General features: G+C 43.3%; 1 long non-coding RNA gene across 1 annotated transcript; it reads left to right on the top strand.

Moving 5' to 3' along the window:
- The first annotated feature begins 9660 nt into the window (after positions 1-9660).
- On the top strand, positions 9661-10474 carry LOC129834824 (uncharacterized). Its single transcript, XR_008756308.1, has 2 exons — positions 9661-9998; positions 10132-10474. It is a non-coding gene; the product is annotated as an uncharacterized LOC129834824 (long non-coding RNA).
- The last annotated feature ends 8891 nt before the right edge of the window (positions 10475-19365 follow it).

Below are 19365 nucleotides of genomic sequence, written 5' to 3'. Positions count from 1 at the left end.
AGGCATTCAGTCATGTTCTAACTAGCTACCACACCACCCACCCACCAAGCTACCAGGCATTCAGTCATGTTCTAACTAGCTACCACACCACCCACCCACCAAGCTACCAGGCATTCAGTCATGTTCTAACTAGCTACCACACAACCCACCCACCAAGCTACCAGGCTGTCTGCTACCTAGCTTCCACACAACTATTCGACCCGACAACACAACAGTACCCCACCACCCTACAACACAACAGTACCCCACCACCCTACAACACAACAGTACCCCACCACCATACAACACAACAGTACCCCACCACCTTACAACACAACAGTACCCCACCACCCTACAACACAACAGTACCCCACCACCCTACAACACAACAGTACCCCACCACCCTACAACACAACAGTACCCCACCACCTTACAACACAACAGTACCCCACCACCCTACAACACAACACAACAGTACCCCACCACCCTACAACACAACAGTACCCCACCACCCTACAACACAACACAACAGTACCCCACCACCCTACAACACAACAGTACCCCGCCACCCTACAACACAACAGTACCCCACCACCCTACAATACAACAGTACCCCACCACCCTACAACACAACAGTACCCCACCACCCTACAACACAACAGTACCCCACCACCCTACAACACAACAGTACCCCACCACCCTACAACACAACAGTACCCCACCACCCTACAACACAACAGTACCCCACCACCCTACAACACAACAGTACCCCACCACCCTACAACACAACAGTACCCCACCACCCTACAACACAACAGTACCCCACCACCCTACAGCACAACAGTACCCCACCACCCTACAACACAACACAACAGTACCCCACCACCCTACAACACAACAGTACCCCACCACCCTACAACACAACAGTACCCCACCACCCTACAATACAACAGTACCCCACCACCCTACAACACAACAGTACCCCACCACCCTACAGCACAACAGTACCCCACCACCCTACAACACAACAGTACCCCACCACCCTACAGCACAACAGTACCCCACCACCCTACAACACAACACAACAGTACCCCACCACCCTACAACACAACACAACAGTACCCCACCACCCTACAACACAACAGTACCCCACCACCCTACAACACAACAGTACCCCACCACCCTACAATACAACAGTACCCCACCACCCTACAACACAACAGTACCCCACCACCCTACAATACAACAGTACCCCACCACCCTACAATACAACAGTACCCCACCACCCTACAACACAACAGTACCCCACCACCCTACAACACAACAGTACCCCACCACCCTACAACACAACAGTACCCCACCACCCTACAACACAACAGTACCCCACCACCCTACAACACAACAGTACCCCACCACCCTACAACACAACAGTACCCCACCACCCTACAATACAACAGTACCCCACCACCCTACAATACAACAGTACCCCACCACCCTACAACACAACAGTACCCCACCACCCTACAATACAACAGTACCCCACCACCCTACAATACAACAGTACCCCACCACCCTACAATACAACAGTACCCCACCACCCTACAATACAACACAACAGTACCCCACCACCCTACAACACAACAGTACCCCACCACCCTACAATACAACAGTACCCCACCACCCTACAACACAACAGTACCCCACCACCCTACAACACAACACAACAGTACCCCACCACCCTACAACACAACACAACAGTTCCCCACCACCCTACAACACAACACAACAGTACCCCACCACCCTACAACACAACACAACAGTACCCACCACCCTACAATACAACAGTACCCCACCACCCTACAACACAACAGTACCCCACCACCCTACAACACAACAGTACCCCACCACCCTACAACACAACAGTACCCCACCACCCTACAACACAACACAACAGTACCCACCGCCCTACAATACAACAGTACCCCACCACCCTACAACACAACACAACAGTACCCCACCACCCTACAACACAACACAACAGTACCCCACCACCCTACAACACAACACAACAGTACCCCACCACCCTACAACACAACACAACAGTACCCCACCACCCTACAACACAACAGTACCCCACCACCCTACAACACAACAGTACCCCACCACCCTACAACACAACAGTACCCCACCACCCCACAACACAACAGTACCCCACCACCCTACAACACAACAGTACCCCACCACCCTACATACAACAGTACCCCAGCACCCTACAACACAACAGTACCCCACCACCCTACAACACAACACAACAGTACCCCACCACCCTACAGCACAACAGTACCCCACCACCCTACAACACAACAGTACCCCACCACCCTACAACACAACAGTACCCCACCACCCTACAACACAACAGTACCCCACCACCCTACAATACAACAGTACCCCACCACCCTACAGCACAACAGTACCCACCACCCTACAACACAACAGTACCCCACCACCCTACAACACAACAGTACCCCACCACCCTACAACACAACAGTACCCCACCACCCTACAACACAACAGTACCCCACCACCCTACAACACAACACAACAGTACCCCACCACCCTACAGCACAACAGTACCCCACCACCCTACAACACAACAGTACCCCACCACCCTACAACACAACAGTACCCCACCACCCTACAACACAACAGTACCCCACCACCCTACAATACAACAGTACCCCACCACCCTACAGCACAACAGTACCCACCACCCTACAACACAACAGTACCCCACCACCCTACAACACAACAGTACCCCACCACCCTACAACACAACAGTACCCCACCACCCTACAACACAACAGTACCCCACCACCCTACAACACAACAGTACCCCACCACCCTACAACACAACACAACAGTACCCCACCACCCTACAACACAACACAACAGTACCCCACCACCCTACAATACAACAGTACCCCACCACCCTACAATACAACAGTACCCCACCACCCTACAATACAACAGTACCCCACCACCCTACAACACAACAGTACCCCACCACCCTACAGCACAACAGTACCCCACCACCCTACAGCACAACAGTACCCACCACCCTACAACACAACACAACACAACAGTACCCCACCACCCTACAATACAACAGTACCCCACCACCCTACAACACAACAGTACCCCACCACCCTACAATACAACAGTACCCCACCACCCTACAACACAACAGTACCCACCACCCTACAACACAACAGTACCCACCACCCTACAATACAACAGTACCCCACCACCCTACAACACAACAGTACCCCACCACCCTACAATACAACAGTACCCCACCACCCTACAATACAACAGTACCCCACCACCCTACAATACAACAGTACCCCACCACCCTACAACACAACAGTACCCCACCACCCTACAACACAACACAACAGTACCCCACCACCCTACAACACAACAGTACCCCACCACCCTACAACACAACAGTACCCCACCACCCTACAATACAACAGTACCCCACCACCCTACAACACAACAGTACCCCACCACCCTACAACACAACAGTACCCCACCACCCTACAACACAACAGTACCCCACCACCCTACAGCACAACAGTACCCCACCACCCTACAACACAACAGTACCCCACCACCCCACAACACAACAGTACCCACCACCCTACAGCACAACAGTACCCCACCATGCTACAATACAACAGTACCCCACCACCCTACAGTACCCCACCACCCTACAATACAACAGTACCCCACCACCCTACAACACAACAGTACCCCACCACCCTACAATACAACAGTACCCCACCACCCTACAGCACAACAGTACCCACCACCCTACAACACAACAGTACCCCACCACCCTACAACACAACAGTACCCCACCACCCTACAACACAACACAACAGTACCCCACCACCCTACAACACAACACAACAGTACCCCACCACCCTACAACACAACACAACAGTACCCACCACCCTACAATACAACAGTACCCCACCACCCTACAACACAACAGTACCCCACCACCCTACAACACAACAGTACCCCGCCACCCTACAACACAACAGTACCCCGCCACCCTACAACACAACAGTACCCCACCACCCTACAACACAACAGTACCCCACCACCCTACAACACAACAGTACCCCACCACCCTACAACACAACAGAACCCCACCACCCTACAACACAACAGTACCCCACCACCCTACAACACAACACAACAGTACCCCACCACCCTACAACACAACAGTACCCCACCACCCTACAATACAACAGTACCCCACCACCCTACAACACAACAGTACCCTACAATACAACAGTACCCCAGCACCCTACAACACAACAGTACCCCACCACCCTACAATACAACAGTACCCCACCACCCTACAACACAACAGTACCCCACCACCCTACAACACAACAGTACACACCACCACCCTACAACACAACAGTACCCCACCACCCTACAATACACCAGTACCCCACCACCCTACAACACAACAGTACCCCACCACCCTACAACACAACAGTACCCCACCACCCTGTGCAACTGAGTCCTGGACTTCCTGACGGGCCGCCCCCAGGTGGTGAAGGTAGGAAACAACACCTCCACTTCGGTGATCCTGAACGCTGGGGCCCCACAAGCCCCCATCCTGTTCGCCCATGACTGGGTGGCCAAGCAGGCCTCCAACTCAATCGTCAAGTTTGCAGACGACACAACAGTAGTGGGCTTGATTACCAACAATGACGAGACAGCCTCATGCCTCTGGGAGTGTGGTGCCAGGAAAATAATCTCTCACCCAACGTCAACAAAACAAAGGAGATGATCATGGACTTCAGGAAACAGCAGAGGGAGCACCCCGATCCACATCGACGGGACCGCAGTGGAGAAGGTGGAAAGCTTCACTGACAAACTGAAATGGTCCACCCATGCAGACAGTGTGGTGAAGAAAGCGCAACAGCCCGCAACGGCAGGGCTCTCCAGAAGGTGGTGTGTTCTGCCCAATGCATCACCAAGGGCAAACTACCTGCCCTCCAGGACACATACAACACCCGATGTCACAGGAAGGACAAAAAGACCATCAAGGACAAAAACCACCCGAGCCACTGCCTGTTCTCCCCACTATCCTCCAGAAGGCGAGGTCAGTACACGTGCATCAAAGCAGGGACCGAGAGACTGAAAAACAGCTTCTATCTCAAGGCCATCAGACTGTTAAACAGCCATCACTAGCACATTAGAGGCTGCTGCCTATATACATAGACTTGAAAACACTGGCCACTTTAATAAATGGAACACTAGTCACTTTAATAATATTTGCATATCTTGCATTACTCATATGTTTATACTGTATTCTATACTTTTCAACTGTATCTTAGTCTCTGACATTTGCAGAGTCTCAATCTGGTGTTTGTCCTATTTAGTGAATTCTTGGTTGGTAAGCGGACCCCAGACCTCACAACCATAAAGGGCAATGGGTTCTATAACTGATTCAAGTATTTTTTAGCCAGATCCTAATTGTTATGTCAAATTTGATGTTCCTTTTGATGGCATAGAAGGCCCATGTTGCCTCTCAGATCGTTCACAGCCTTGTGGAATCTCTATCTCAGGGCTTCTGCCATCTTCATCTGGAGATATTCAAGCTACATGTCTGAAAGGAGAAGAAGAGCAAGCCCCTCCTATTGTGTGGGTCCTAGAGAGGGCCTTGAACCCTGCCATTCTTCTCTTTCTCTCTGTCAGCTGACTGTGAGGACAGGGGACCCCAGAACAAGAATGAGTAGAACGGCCCTACCCATTCAAATGGCCAGGGTTAGAGGCTCTAAGCCCATTCTAGAGAGACTATTTGTATGCCCAGCGCTTCCCAGCGCTCCTTATCCTCTTCAACGTCTTTCACACCAATGAAAAGCTCCCTCCTGCTTCTGGTCTTTTCTCTGATGAGCTCTTTCTTCTCTGTCATCCCTACGATCCCCTCCTCAGGAGTGACAGACGCTAACCTCTCCTCCATCTGCCCAAAATAATAACCACCACAGGCTTTATGGAGACACTGGGGAAGGAGACCAGGAGAGAGGGAGAGAAGTGGAGACAGAGAGCAGGGGAGAGGGAGAGGAACCTTTGCTTTATGGAGACGTGGTGGGGACGAGGGGTCAGGGGAAGGAGTGACAGGGAGAGAAGGAGAGAGGATCCTTTATGGAGATGGAGTGGGGACGAGGGGTCATGGGAGTGAGAGAGAGAGGGGGAGGCCGGAGGCGTCTGAGAGAGGTGTCCCCCAGATCAGATGTGCTGTCTCTGTCTGTTCTCCCAGTCTATAGACATCTCTCTCCTCTCTTTGTCCTCACAGCTCACACCAGTTGTCATGGCCTTGCCTCAATGAAGCCACCAATAAGAGCTTTACAGCCTGCAACCGTAAGGCCGATCCATTCTAAACTTAAGGCTCTTGAGTTAGGACTTTTCAACCGTAAGGCCGATCCATTCTAAACTTAAGGCTCTTGAGTTATGACTTTTCAACCGTAAGGCCGATCCATTCTAAACTTAACCTCTTGAGTTTTGACTTTTCAACCGTAAGGACGATCCATTCTAAACTCAAAATATTTATTTCATGGAAACTTCTCTAATGTCAAATATGTAAAGTGTGGTGTACCACAGGGCAGCTCTCTAGGTCCTCTACTCTTTTCTATTTTTATCACTGACCTGACACTGGCATTAAACAAAGCATGTGTCCATGTACGCTGATGATTCAACCATATACGCATCAGCAACCACAGCTAATGAAGTCAAAGAGTTGCAGTCTGTTTTGGAATGGGTGGCCAGTAATAAACTGGTCCTGAACATCTCTAAAACTAAGAACATTGTATTTGGTACAAATCATTCCCTAAGTTCTAGACCTCAGCTGAATCTGGTAATGAATGGTGTGGCTGTTGAGCAAATTGAGGAGACTAAATTACTTGGTGCTACCTTAGATTGTAAACTGTTATGGTCAAAACATATTGATTAAATGGTTGTAAAGATGGGGAGAGGTCTGTCCATAATAAAGAGATGCTCTGTTTTTTTAAACAGTCGTGGGGTAGAGTGCTGAAGGAAAGACCTAGTTAAGCTGCAGCGGGCCCAGAACAGAGTGGCACGTCTTGCTCTTCATTGTAATCTGACTTGTGCTCTGATATCTGCTTCACTGATTTCTGCTCTCGCAAAAGCCTGGGTTTTCTGCACGTTAACACTAGAAGCTTATTACCTAAAATGGATCAATTTAAAGTGTGGGTTCACAGTTCCAATCAAGATGTGTTAGTCATTACTGAGATGTGGTTAAGGAAGAGTGTTTTGAATACTGATGTTAACCTTTCTGGTTATAACCATTTTTGGCAAGACAGATCTTCCAAAGGTGGGGAATCTTTACCAAGGATCACCTTCAGTGCTCGGTTGTCTCCACCAAGTCTGTCCCCAAACAATTTGATTTGCCTGTTTTAAGCCTGTTTGGGATAGGGGGCAGCATTTTCACTTTTGGATGAATAGCGTGCCCAGAGTGAACTGTCTCCTACTCAGTCCCAGATGCTAATATATGCATATTATTAGTAGTATTGGATAGAAAACACTCTGAAGTTTCTAAAACTGTTTGAATGATGTCTGTGAGTATAACATAACTCAAATGGCAGGAGAAAAGCTGAGAAAAATCCAACCAGGAAGTGGGAAATCTGAGGTTTGTAGTTTTTCAAAGCTTGGCCTACCGAATACACAGTGTCTATGGGGTCAAGTTGCACTTCCTAAGGCTTCCACTAGATGTCAATCATCTTCAGAAACTTGTTTCAGGCTTCTGCTATAAAGGAGGGGGGAATGGGAGCTGAATGAGTCATGGGTCTGGCAGAGTGTCTCAGGCTTGTGACGCGCTCTCCCGACAGAGTTAGCTCTCGTTCCAGTGCTTTTCTACAGACAATGGAATTCTCAGGTTGGAACATTATTGAAGTTTTATGTTAAAAACATCCTAAAGATTGATTCCATACATCGTTTGACATGTTTCTACGACCTGTAATGGAACCTTTCGAGTTTTTGTCTGGACGTAGTGCTCGCGCCTCATGAAGATGGATTACTGGGCTGAACACGCTAACAACAAGTGGCTATTTGGACATAAATTATGGACTTTAAGGAACAAATCAGTCATTTATTGTCGAACTGGGATTCCCGGGAGTGCATTCTGATGAAGATCATCAAAGGTAAGTGAATATTTATAATGTATTTTCTAACTTCTGTTAACTCCAACATGGCGGATATTTCTTTGGCTGGATTGGGCTCTGAGCGCCGTACTCAGATTATGCTTTTTCCGTAAAGTTTTTTTGAAATCTGACACAGCGGTTGCATTAAGGAGAAGTCTATCTTTAATTCTGTGAATAACACTTGTATCTTTTATCAATGTTTATTATGAGTATTTCTGTGAAATGATGTGGCTCTGTGCAAAATCACAGGATGCTTTGGAATCAAAACATTACTGCACGTAACGCGCCAATGTAAACTGAGATTTTTGGATATAAATATGCACATTATCGAACAAAACATACATGTATTGTGTAACATGATGTCCGGCAGACTCAATAGCCTTGGTTTTTCTAATGACTGCCTCGCCTGGTTCACCAACTACTTTGCAGACAGAGTTCAGTGTGTCATATCGGAGGGCATGTTATCCGGACCAGAGCCCTATGGCACTAAATAGGGAATAGGGTACCATTTGAGATGCAGATTTAAGAGGGATCCTCCAGGAGACGTCATGACCAACCTTTTCAGAGAAGTTCCTCTGCATCTGTCTCCTAGCAACATCAGAACAGTCCTTCAGTTGATTGGTCTCCTTCCTGGATTATGTTGTTGATGCTAACAGTTCCAGTAGATTTTACTGTAGCCTCCAAAACCCAGGCTTCTCACCGTAGTGGAGTGAATGAGATGGGATGTTGGAAGGCTGGCCACGCAAGACTTATATTACAGTAGATGTAGTATCTCTCATCTGTCTGTAATGTGTATCCATGATATCAATCCTCTTCTGAGCCTGTCGGACGGACAGACAGACGCCATCTTGATAGTGGCAGAGGTCAGAGAATGGAGCCAGTCAGTCTCCCGATCGACTCGCCAGGCCTGGACGGAGGGAGGGGCGGGGAGCGGTGTGATGTCACCAACACATACCAGGGGGCAGGGGATTAAAAGGGCAGTCTGGGGACAAGCTGAAGGCTGGAGGGAACACAAAACACTTGGGCTGTGTCCCAAATGGCAACCTATTCCCTATAGGGCTCTGGCAATAGAAGTGCACTATGTAGGGAGTAGGGCGCCATTTGTAACAGACTTGTTCTCTTACAGTGTTTATAGGTGGTTAATCATGTTCACCATCACTACTTCCTCTATTCTACCAGTATGTTGTCATGACGTTGGGTTGGGGGTAGGTTTACGACAGTCATAAATACCTCTCTCCCCACTATAACTGATGTGACATAAGGAAACCCATGGGTTAACATAGAGATTCTGGGTAACATCAGAAGTTGGGGGAAATGAACTATATTCTGGTAATCCAACCAACTGTACATATGCGGTGGTACTTAAGGTATATTATGTCAGTTCGGTTGCCCTCTGACACATTCTCATCAATGATAGAATGACAATACTGTGAAAAGTCTAAACGTCAGAGGTATCGGATTCACATGGAATTGTTGTTTAATTCAAATGTTTGAATATGACATTGTTTGTGAAGAGGTGAAATGTAATTTACCTTCCAAATGAGAGATCTGTGTTTTCATAAATTTGGCTTCTGCTCAACCAGGGGCCCGCCCCTGTGAAGAGACCTGGGTAATAGACTTTTCAGACACACCCCTCTCCCTCCACTATATAAAGCCATAGACAAGAATATAACTTCCTGTTCCGGGTACTCTAGGATGACGATCCAGGGTCAGAATGGTTCAGATAATCACTATAGATGAAGCCAACATCAGCATGGACTTTGATTGTGAATGGTATGAACTTTGAACTCGTATTCACTACAGAAGTGATATCTCCTAGTCTTTGAGTTAGCAACAGCTAAACGCAGGTTCGGAAGGACAGTCCAAGTATCCCGTCTAATACACACAACGTTCCCGTGACTACCAGAGACATTCTTCAAAGGACAGAGGACTCGGGTGATGACACGGGCCATCTACCACCAACCTACTGAAGCGCAGCTCAGAGTAAATATTGATTGCATTTTCCTCTTCAAATGGGCGGTAATTTAGAATGCATAAGATTTACGATAGCACAGCTCGCCTATGCTCAAGTCTCCCGCGCTTTCACTAGGACTCCCCCCCTTTCCTTTGTGTAACAAGCTGCCATATCTACTCCGCCCGCTAGGGACGTTTTCTGTATGACGTAATTTGTGATCAAGTTATGATTTAATTGTATATGTGTGATTCTGTGTGATTAGTTAGGTATTTAGTAAATAAATAATTAAACCCAATTTTGTATTGCTGATTCAACTTGTTAGCCAGGATTCTTGCAGATAATCAAGGACTTACAACTTTCAGATGAGACTGAATATAATGACGATTAATGTGACTGCTATTTAGTAAAATATTACAAAATCTTTAAGAGTTTATTCGAAAGATAACAGCTCTATAAATATTATTTCGTGGTGTCCCTCTCTAGTTAATTAATATTTACATGATTAGTTCAATCAGGTAATATTAATTACGGAGAAATTATTTTATAGAATAGCATGTCATAGCAATTAATCTGGCATAGTCAAAGACACGACAATGTTTATAGGTGGTCGGTCATGTTCACCATCACTACTTCCTCTATTCTATCAGTATGTTTATAGGTGGTTAATCATGTTCACCATCACTACTTCCTCTATTCTACCAGTATGTTTATAGGTGGTCGGTCATGTTCACCATCACTACTTCCTCTATTCTACCAGTATGTTTATAGGTGGTCGGTCATGTTCACCATCACTACTTCCTCTATTCTACCAGTATGTTTATAGGTGGTTAATCATGTTCACCATCACTACTTCCTCTATTCTACCAGTATGTTTATAGGTGGTTAATCATGTTCACCATCACTACTTCCTCTATTCTACCAGTATGTTAATAGGTGGTTAATCATGTTCACCATCACTACTTCCTCTATTCTACCAGTATGTTTATAGGTGGTTAATCATGTTCACCATCACTACTTCCTCTATTCTACCAGTATGTTTATAGGTGGTCGGTCATGTTCACCATCACTACTTCCTCTATTCTACCAGTATGTTAATAGGTGGTTAATCATGTTCACCATCACTACTTCCTCTATTCTACCAGTATGTTAATAGGTGGTTAATCATGTTCACCATCACTACTTCCTCTATTCTACCAGTATGTTAATAGGTGGTTAATCATGTTCACCATCACTACTTCCTCTATTCTACCAGTATGTTAATTGGTGGTTAATCATGTTCACCATCACTACTTCCTCTATTCTATCAGTATGTTTATAGGTGGTTAATCATGTTCACCATCACTACTTCCTCTATTCTACCAGTATGTTTATAGGTGGTCGGTCATGTTCACCATCACTACTTCCTCTATTCTACCAGTATGTTTATAGGTGGTCGGTCATGTTCACCATCACTACTTCCTCTATTCTACCAGTATGTTTATAGGTGGTTAATCATGTTCACCATCACTACTTCCTCTATTCTACCAGTATGTTTATAGGTGGTTAATCATGTTCACCATCACTACTTCCTCTATTCTACCAGTATGTTTATAGGTGGTTAATCATGTTCACCATCACTACTTCCTCTATTCTACCAGTATGTTTATAGGTGGTTAATCATGTTCACCATCACTACTTCCTCTATTCTACCAGTATGTTAATAGGTGGTTAATCATGTTCACCATCACTACTTCCTCTATTCTACCAGTATGTTTATAGGTGGTTAATCATGTTCACCATCACTACTTCCTCTATTCTACCAGTATGTTTATAGGTGGTCGGTCATGTTCACCATCACTACTTCCTCTATTCTACCAGTATGTTTATAGGTGGTTAATCATGTTCACCATCACTACTTCCTCTATTCTACCAGTATGTTTATAGGTGGTTAATCATGTTCACCATCACTACTTCCTCTATTCTACCAGTATGTTTATAGGTGGTTAATCATGTTCACTATCACTACTTCCTCTATTCTACCAGTATGTTTATAAGTGGTCGGTCATGTTAACCATCACTACTGTCCTCTAGTCTACCGTTGTGTGTGCTATCTAATTGGCACCTTGTAAGTGGTTGTTGTGCTATGTGATTGTAGCAGCCTTATCCTATTAGACATGTATCACATTCCCTATATACCGGTACCCCGTGTATATAGCCTTATTAGTATTTATTGTGTTATTTTAAATGTTTTACCTTTGTTTATTTAGTAAATATTTTCTTAACTCTATTTCTTGAACTGCATTGTTGGTAAATTCTAAAGTCTTGGCATCCCACAAGCAGGACAACTTCCGGCAATTCAAATAAATAATCATAAAAATTATGGATATTGAACATTTAGGTACATACACGTGTCTTATTTCGGTTGAAAGCTTAAATTCTTGTTAATTTAACTGCACTGTCCGATTTACAGTAGCCATTACAGCGAAAGCATGCCATGCGATTGTTTGAAGACGGCGCCCCACATCAACATATTTTTCCACCAGCACAGGTTTCATAAATTCACAAATAGCGATTAAATATTCACTTACTTTCTGAAAATCTTCCTCTGATTTGTCATCCCAAGGGTCCCAGCTATAACATGTAGTGGTGTTTTGTTAGGTAAAATCCTTCTTTATATCCCAAAAAGTCTGTTTAGTTGGCGCCATCGATTTCAGTAGTCCACTCGTTCAACATGAAGAGAAAGGAATCCAAAAATCTACCCCTAAACTTTGTTTCAACAAGTCAAACTACGTTTCTATTTAATCCTCAGATACCCTAAAATGTAATCAAACTATAATATTTAATACGGAAAGAAGTATGTTCAATAGGAAAGCGATATTAGCAGGTGCACGTTGTCTTCATGGTGCGCACACACACGAATTTCCATATGTCCTTGTACTAAAACTCATTATTCTTACTCGTTTTGGAAGAAACAAGCCTGAAACCTTGACCAAAGACTACTGACACCCAGTGGAAGCCATAGGAATTTCATACTGGGAGCTATATTTAATTATTTCCCTATACTTTCCATTGTAAAGAGCATGGGCTCTCATAAAAAAACAATTCCGGGTTGGTTTTTCTTTGTATTTACTCCTACCATATCGATTGTGTTATAGTCTCCTACATTATTTTAACATTTCTACAAACTTAAGAGTGTTTTCTTTCCAATGGTACTAATTATATGCATATCCTGGCTTCAGGGCCTGAGCAACAGGCAGTTTACTTTGGGCGCATCAGTCAGACAGGAAGTGGAGAAAAAAGGGCCCTTAACTTCAGGCTAGGCCTCATAAGGTCTTCACCTGTACAGTAAGGTACACCTGTTGTATTCAGAATTTCACTGTGAGGTCTACTACACCTGTTGTATTCAGCATTTCACTGTGAGGTCTACTACACCTGTTGTATTCAGCATTTCACTGTAAGGTCTACTACACCTGTTGTATTCAGAATTTCACTGTGAGGTCTACTACACCTGTTGTATTCAGCATTTCACTGTAAGGTCTACTACACCTGTTGTATTCAGCATTTCACTGTGAGGTCTACTACACCTGTTGTATTCAGCATTTCACTGTGAGGTCTACTACACCTGTTGTATTCAGCATTTCAATGTGAGGTCTACTACACCTGTTGTATTCAGCATTTCACTGTGAGGTCTACTACACCTGTTGTATTCAGTATTTCACTGTGAGGTCTACTACACCTGTTGTATTCAGCATTTCACTGTAAGGTCTACTACACCTGTTGTATTCAGCATTTCACTGTGAGGTCTACTACACCTGTTGTATTCAGCATTTCACTGTAAGGTTTACTACACCTGTTGTATTCAGCATTTCACTGTAAGGTCTACTACACCTGTTGTATTCAGCATTTCACTGTGAGGTCTACTACACCTGTTGTATTCAGCATTTCACTGTAAGGTCTACTACACCTGTTGTATTCAGCATTTCACTGTGAGGTCTACTACACCTGTTGTATTCAGCATTTCACTGTGAGGTCTACTACACCTGTTGTATTCAGCATTTCACTGTGAGGTCTACTCCACCTGTTGTATTCAGCATTTCACTGTAAGGTCTACTACACCTGTTGTATTCAGCATTTCACTGTAAGGTCTACTACACCTGTTGTATTCAGTATTTCACTGTAAGGTCTACTACACCTGTTGTATTCAGCATTTCACTGTAAGGTCTACTACACCTGTTGTATTCAGCATTTCACTGTAAGGTCTACTACACCTGTTGTATTCAGCATTTCACTGTGAGGTCTACTACACCTGTTGTATTCAGCATTTCACTGTGAGGTCTACTACACCTGTTGTATTCAGCATTTCACTGTAAGGTCTACACCTGTTGTATTCAGCATTTCACTGTAAGGTCTACTACAACTGTTGTATTCAGCATTTCACTGTAAGGTCTACACCTGTTGTATTCAGCACATGTGACAAATACAATTTGATTTAATTTTGATTTGATGACCGCTGGTGGAGAAACTAGTCAGCTGTCATACTTAGTAAATGTTATACATCAGATCCCTTCTATGAAGCAAACTAGACTCCATTTTGTAGTTATTTGAATTTCTGGACAGACGGGCAACACTCCAACACTCAGACATCATTTCCAAGCGCAGTATTTGTGTTTAGTGAGTCCGCCAGATCGGAGGCAGCAGGGATGGATGGTGAATTGGACCATGTTGCCGTCCTGCCTGAGCCTTCTAAATGTAACAGTACTTTAGGGTGTCAGGGGAAATTAATGGAGTAAAAACGACAGATTTTCTTTAGGAATGATGTGAAGTGAAAGTTGTCACAAATATTAATAAAGTAAAGTACAGATACCTTAAGACATGACTAAAGTATGTTGAAGTATTTTTACTTAAGTAGGATAATATTCTATTCGTGCTTCTACACCTGCATTGCTTGCTGTTTGGGGTTTTAGGCTGGGTTTCTGTACAGCACTTTCAGATATCAGCTGATGTAAGAAGGGCTATATACATAAATTTGATTTGATTTTGATTTGACTATTCACCACGGAGAATTACGTTATATTTCTATGGTATAGGTAGTTATTATATAGATCTATCCTAAAACAATGCCCTACAGTCCCTCTGAATCTCCATAGGTGGTGTGATGTATGGTCATATCCTTATGGTTCCTGTATATATCCATCTAGGTGGTGTGATGTATGGTCATATCCTTATGCTTCCTGTATATATCCATCTAGGTGGTGTGATGTATGGTCATATCCTTATGCTTCCTGTATATATCCATCTTAGTGGTGTGATGTATGGTCATATCCTTATGCTTCCTGTATATATCCATCTTAGTGGTGTGATGTATGGTCATATCCTTATGCTTCCTGTATATATCCATCTTAGTGGTGTGATGTATGGTCATATCCTTATGCTTCCTGTATATATCCATCTTAGTGGTGTGATGTATGGTGATATCCTTATGCTTCCTGTATATATCCATCTTCGTGGCTACTTCTCATTCTCTTCATTGACCGCCGTCTATTTGTAGCGCATTTCGATGTTATTTACTTAGAATATTCTTCAAGCATTTGACTCTTTTCACACTGTATTTTGATATCTTTTCAAAATCGAAATAATGCGATATTGTCATTGTAGGGCTTTGGCCAAGTAGCCTGGTGTAGGCTCGATTACCTTCATAAACAGAAATGGTTTGTCGGATTTTAAAACAAGTCGTTATTATCCGTGGGTTTGCTGAACGTCTTCCGGCGTTTTATTATCAGGACCTGGAGGGCACGTTGCACGCGAGACATCTGATTGGCCAACGACAGTCCTCACAGAACGGTTTCAACTATAGAGCTACCGCAACATTTTCTGGGTCAGAAGATATCAAAATAGGTCTGGTTTAATTGTCCGTCTGCAATATTTAAAACAAATAGTGGGTTGAATTTGCGTGAATTTGTATTTGAGAAAAATCTATCGTGTTTGTATAGAATAAAAGATGCCGAGTCTGGATTGAAAAATGTCAATTAAACAGAGTTGAAATGATCACACCATCTATGTAATATTACCGTAAAATTCAAAGAAAAACTTTAATCCATGAACAAGTTGTGGAGTTTAGAAGGTGAAAAGATTGCATCATTTGCTCAAAGATTACATTAAATTACGCAGTTACAGCCTGACTTATTACTGTAATTACATATAGTTAAACAATGCTAGTGACTCCATTTAATAATGACAATTTCCTTCCATTATAATTCAATATTGTTTCAGACAGAAAAAATCCTAGTATACATCTAGTTCACTAGCGTTGTGATAGGTCTATTCCTCTAGGTCACTATCTTTATTGATCATCTATTCCACTAGTATACATCTAGTTCACTATCTTTATTGATTATCTATTCCTCTAGTATACATCTAGTTCACTGTCTTTATTGATTATCTATTCCTCTAGTATACATCTAGGTCACTGTCTTTATTGATTATCTATTCCTCTAGTATACATCTAGTTCACTATCTTTATTGATAGGTCTATTCCTCAAAAGGGAGAACAATAAACAATTTCCGTGGGATGTAACAATTGAAATGTGAATAAATCCCAACTCAATACATTTATATAAGTTCAGCGGGTAAACTACTAAAGAGTTCCATCTCTTTAAAGGTGTTTTCACTCTGTCTATTATATTCGTAGTCCTCCAACTCCCATCAAATAAACCACAGTCAATATAACTACAATTGGAATTTCTAAATTATACTCCTATAAATGTTATAGGCCTGAAGTTGGGACTAGCTACGCCGCATTCCTGGAATTGGCCATTTGACAACTAAAGTTCAAAGGTCATTAAGAAAATGGACTTGAAAAGAGGATTTAGAGTTGAGGGGTGATGTGGGTATTAGCTAACATCTTAACGTCGCTATTTGACACATTTACCTCAACTGTTTTAACGGGTTTCTTTACATTTTCTTTAGAGGAAAGTAAGCCTATGACGTCAACAGTTTGGGTCAACACCTAAAAAATGAAAAGCAATTTATAACACAAGAATAAAAACGTAATTCTGAGAATAACATTGCAGATCTCTTAAATATTTTTATTCAATACAAACGGGCGTATGTTTATTTTTTATTTTTATAAATTATCAACTATGATCAAATCACCGCAAAATTAAAGTTTATATTAGATCGAATCAAAAGGATTTAGGCCTCAGTGGCGGTGATAGTCCCGTGGCGGTAACCTATAGGCAGCCTCATATTTAAAAGTGTCAAATTCCGTATGTTATGGGGCAAATAAAGTGTATGTCAAGTTAAGACTATTTATTTTACAAGGTCTTTTCTCTTGCTGCTTTTTATAAGGCATCTCATGTGTGGTCTGTCTTAAGTTTAGTTCATTACTAAAATGGCAGCATGACAGTAGCCTGGGACTAATGAGTAGAATTATTAGTTTGCTATTTAAAACTCTAAACACAAACATTCTATAGGCCTGTTAATTAAAATAAATAAATGAATCATCTTTGACGTCATATTTTCCTTAAATCTAGACTTGGTTTCTTCTATCGTAATCGCTCCTCTCTCACCCCAGCTGCCAAACTAACCCTGATTCAGATGACCATCCTACCCATGCTAGATTACAGAGATGTAATTTATAGATCGGCAGGTAAGGGTGCTCTCGAGCGGCTAGATGTTCTTTACCATTCGGCCATTAGATTTGCCACCAATGCTCCTTATAGGACACATCACTGCACTCTGTACTCCTCTGTAAACTGTTCATCTCTGTATACCCGTCGCAAGACCCACTGGTTGATGCTTATTTATAAAACCCTCTTAGGCCTCACTCTCCCCTATCTGAGATATCTACTGCAGCCCTCATCCTCCACATACAACACCCGTTCTGCCAGTCACATTCTGTTAAAGGTCCCCAAAGCACACACATCCCTGGGTCGCACATCTTTTCAGTTCGCTGCAGCTAGCGACTGGAATGAGCTGCAACAAACACTTAAACTGGACAGTTTCATCTCCATCTCTTCATTCAAAGACTCAATCATGGACACTCTTACTGACAGTTGTGGCTGCTTCGCGTGATGTATTGTTGTCTCTACCTTCTTGCCCTTTGTGCTGTTGTCTGTGCCCAATAATGTTTGTACCATGTTTTGTGCTGCTACCATGTTGTGTTGTTGTCTTAGGTCTCTCTTGTCGTGATGTGTGTTTTGTCCTATATTTATGTTATTTTTATTTATTTATTTAATCCCAGCCCCGGTCAAGGCAGGAGGTCTTTTGCCTTTTGGTAGGCCGTCATTGTAAATAAGAATTTGTTCTTAACTGACTTGCCTAGTTAAATAAAACTAATTTAATGTTGTGACTAATTTCATGTTTTTAGGCTTACAATATTTAATAAGTGCATAGGCGATTATAAAATAGATGTAGGCCAGGTCTAATGGTAGACTTTTAAACGAACAATTAAACGTATATTGTTATTTCTAAATCAATATTACATTATGTAGACCTTCAGTTAAGAAGCTGTTGGAAGACGGTCAACGGTATGCCCAAACAGAAAGCTTTCGCCTACCTATAACATACACTACGTATGGGCCTGTGTATTGTGGTGGGCTAAATATTGAGGTATTAATATATTGCGGTCCCTCCGGTTTAACGTCGTGTAACACCTCTCTGAGGGGGTGCTCATTAGGTCGCTGTCCGTGCGCTAATACACGACTCTGCGGGAGCCAATCGTTATCGGCCGCCTGCTCTCACGCCCCGTTGACTAGAGTTTACCTGGCAACGCAAGGATTTATAATGGATATATTTTATTAGACCGTGTTAGGCCTATAAACCCAGGCCAACTGTAGACCTAGTTCAGTGTACATGTTGAAATAAACAGGGCGTAAATGAGAAATATTTGTCTATAAGCCTTCAAATAGGCCTATAAGCAAGAACATTCCACCTCGTCAGCCTACATCTGGTTAAGTAATGTTTTGTGCACAAAGTTAGACCTACATTTGAAAGGAAACTATTATTATTTTGTATTTTTCAGTCATGAAAATACATCTGGGCTATTTTTATCCAAAGCGATACATGTTTTACGACCCATTGACTGCATGATTGCTTTTTGAATACAGTAGCTCTTTATGGTTGGTTGGCTTCTGAAATATCGTAACGTGAAATGGCAGAAACGCCAATGAATGTTGACACCCGGTATGGCGCCAGTCTGAGAAAGAG

The sequence above is a fragment of the Salvelinus fontinalis genome, chromosome 35 (assembly GCF_029448725.1).
Source record: "Salvelinus fontinalis isolate EN_2023a chromosome 35, ASM2944872v1, whole genome shotgun sequence".
NCBI lineage: Eukaryota > Metazoa > Chordata > Actinopteri > Salmoniformes > Salmonidae > Salvelinus > Salvelinus fontinalis.
This window is presented reverse-complemented; position numbering and strand designations above follow the sequence as displayed.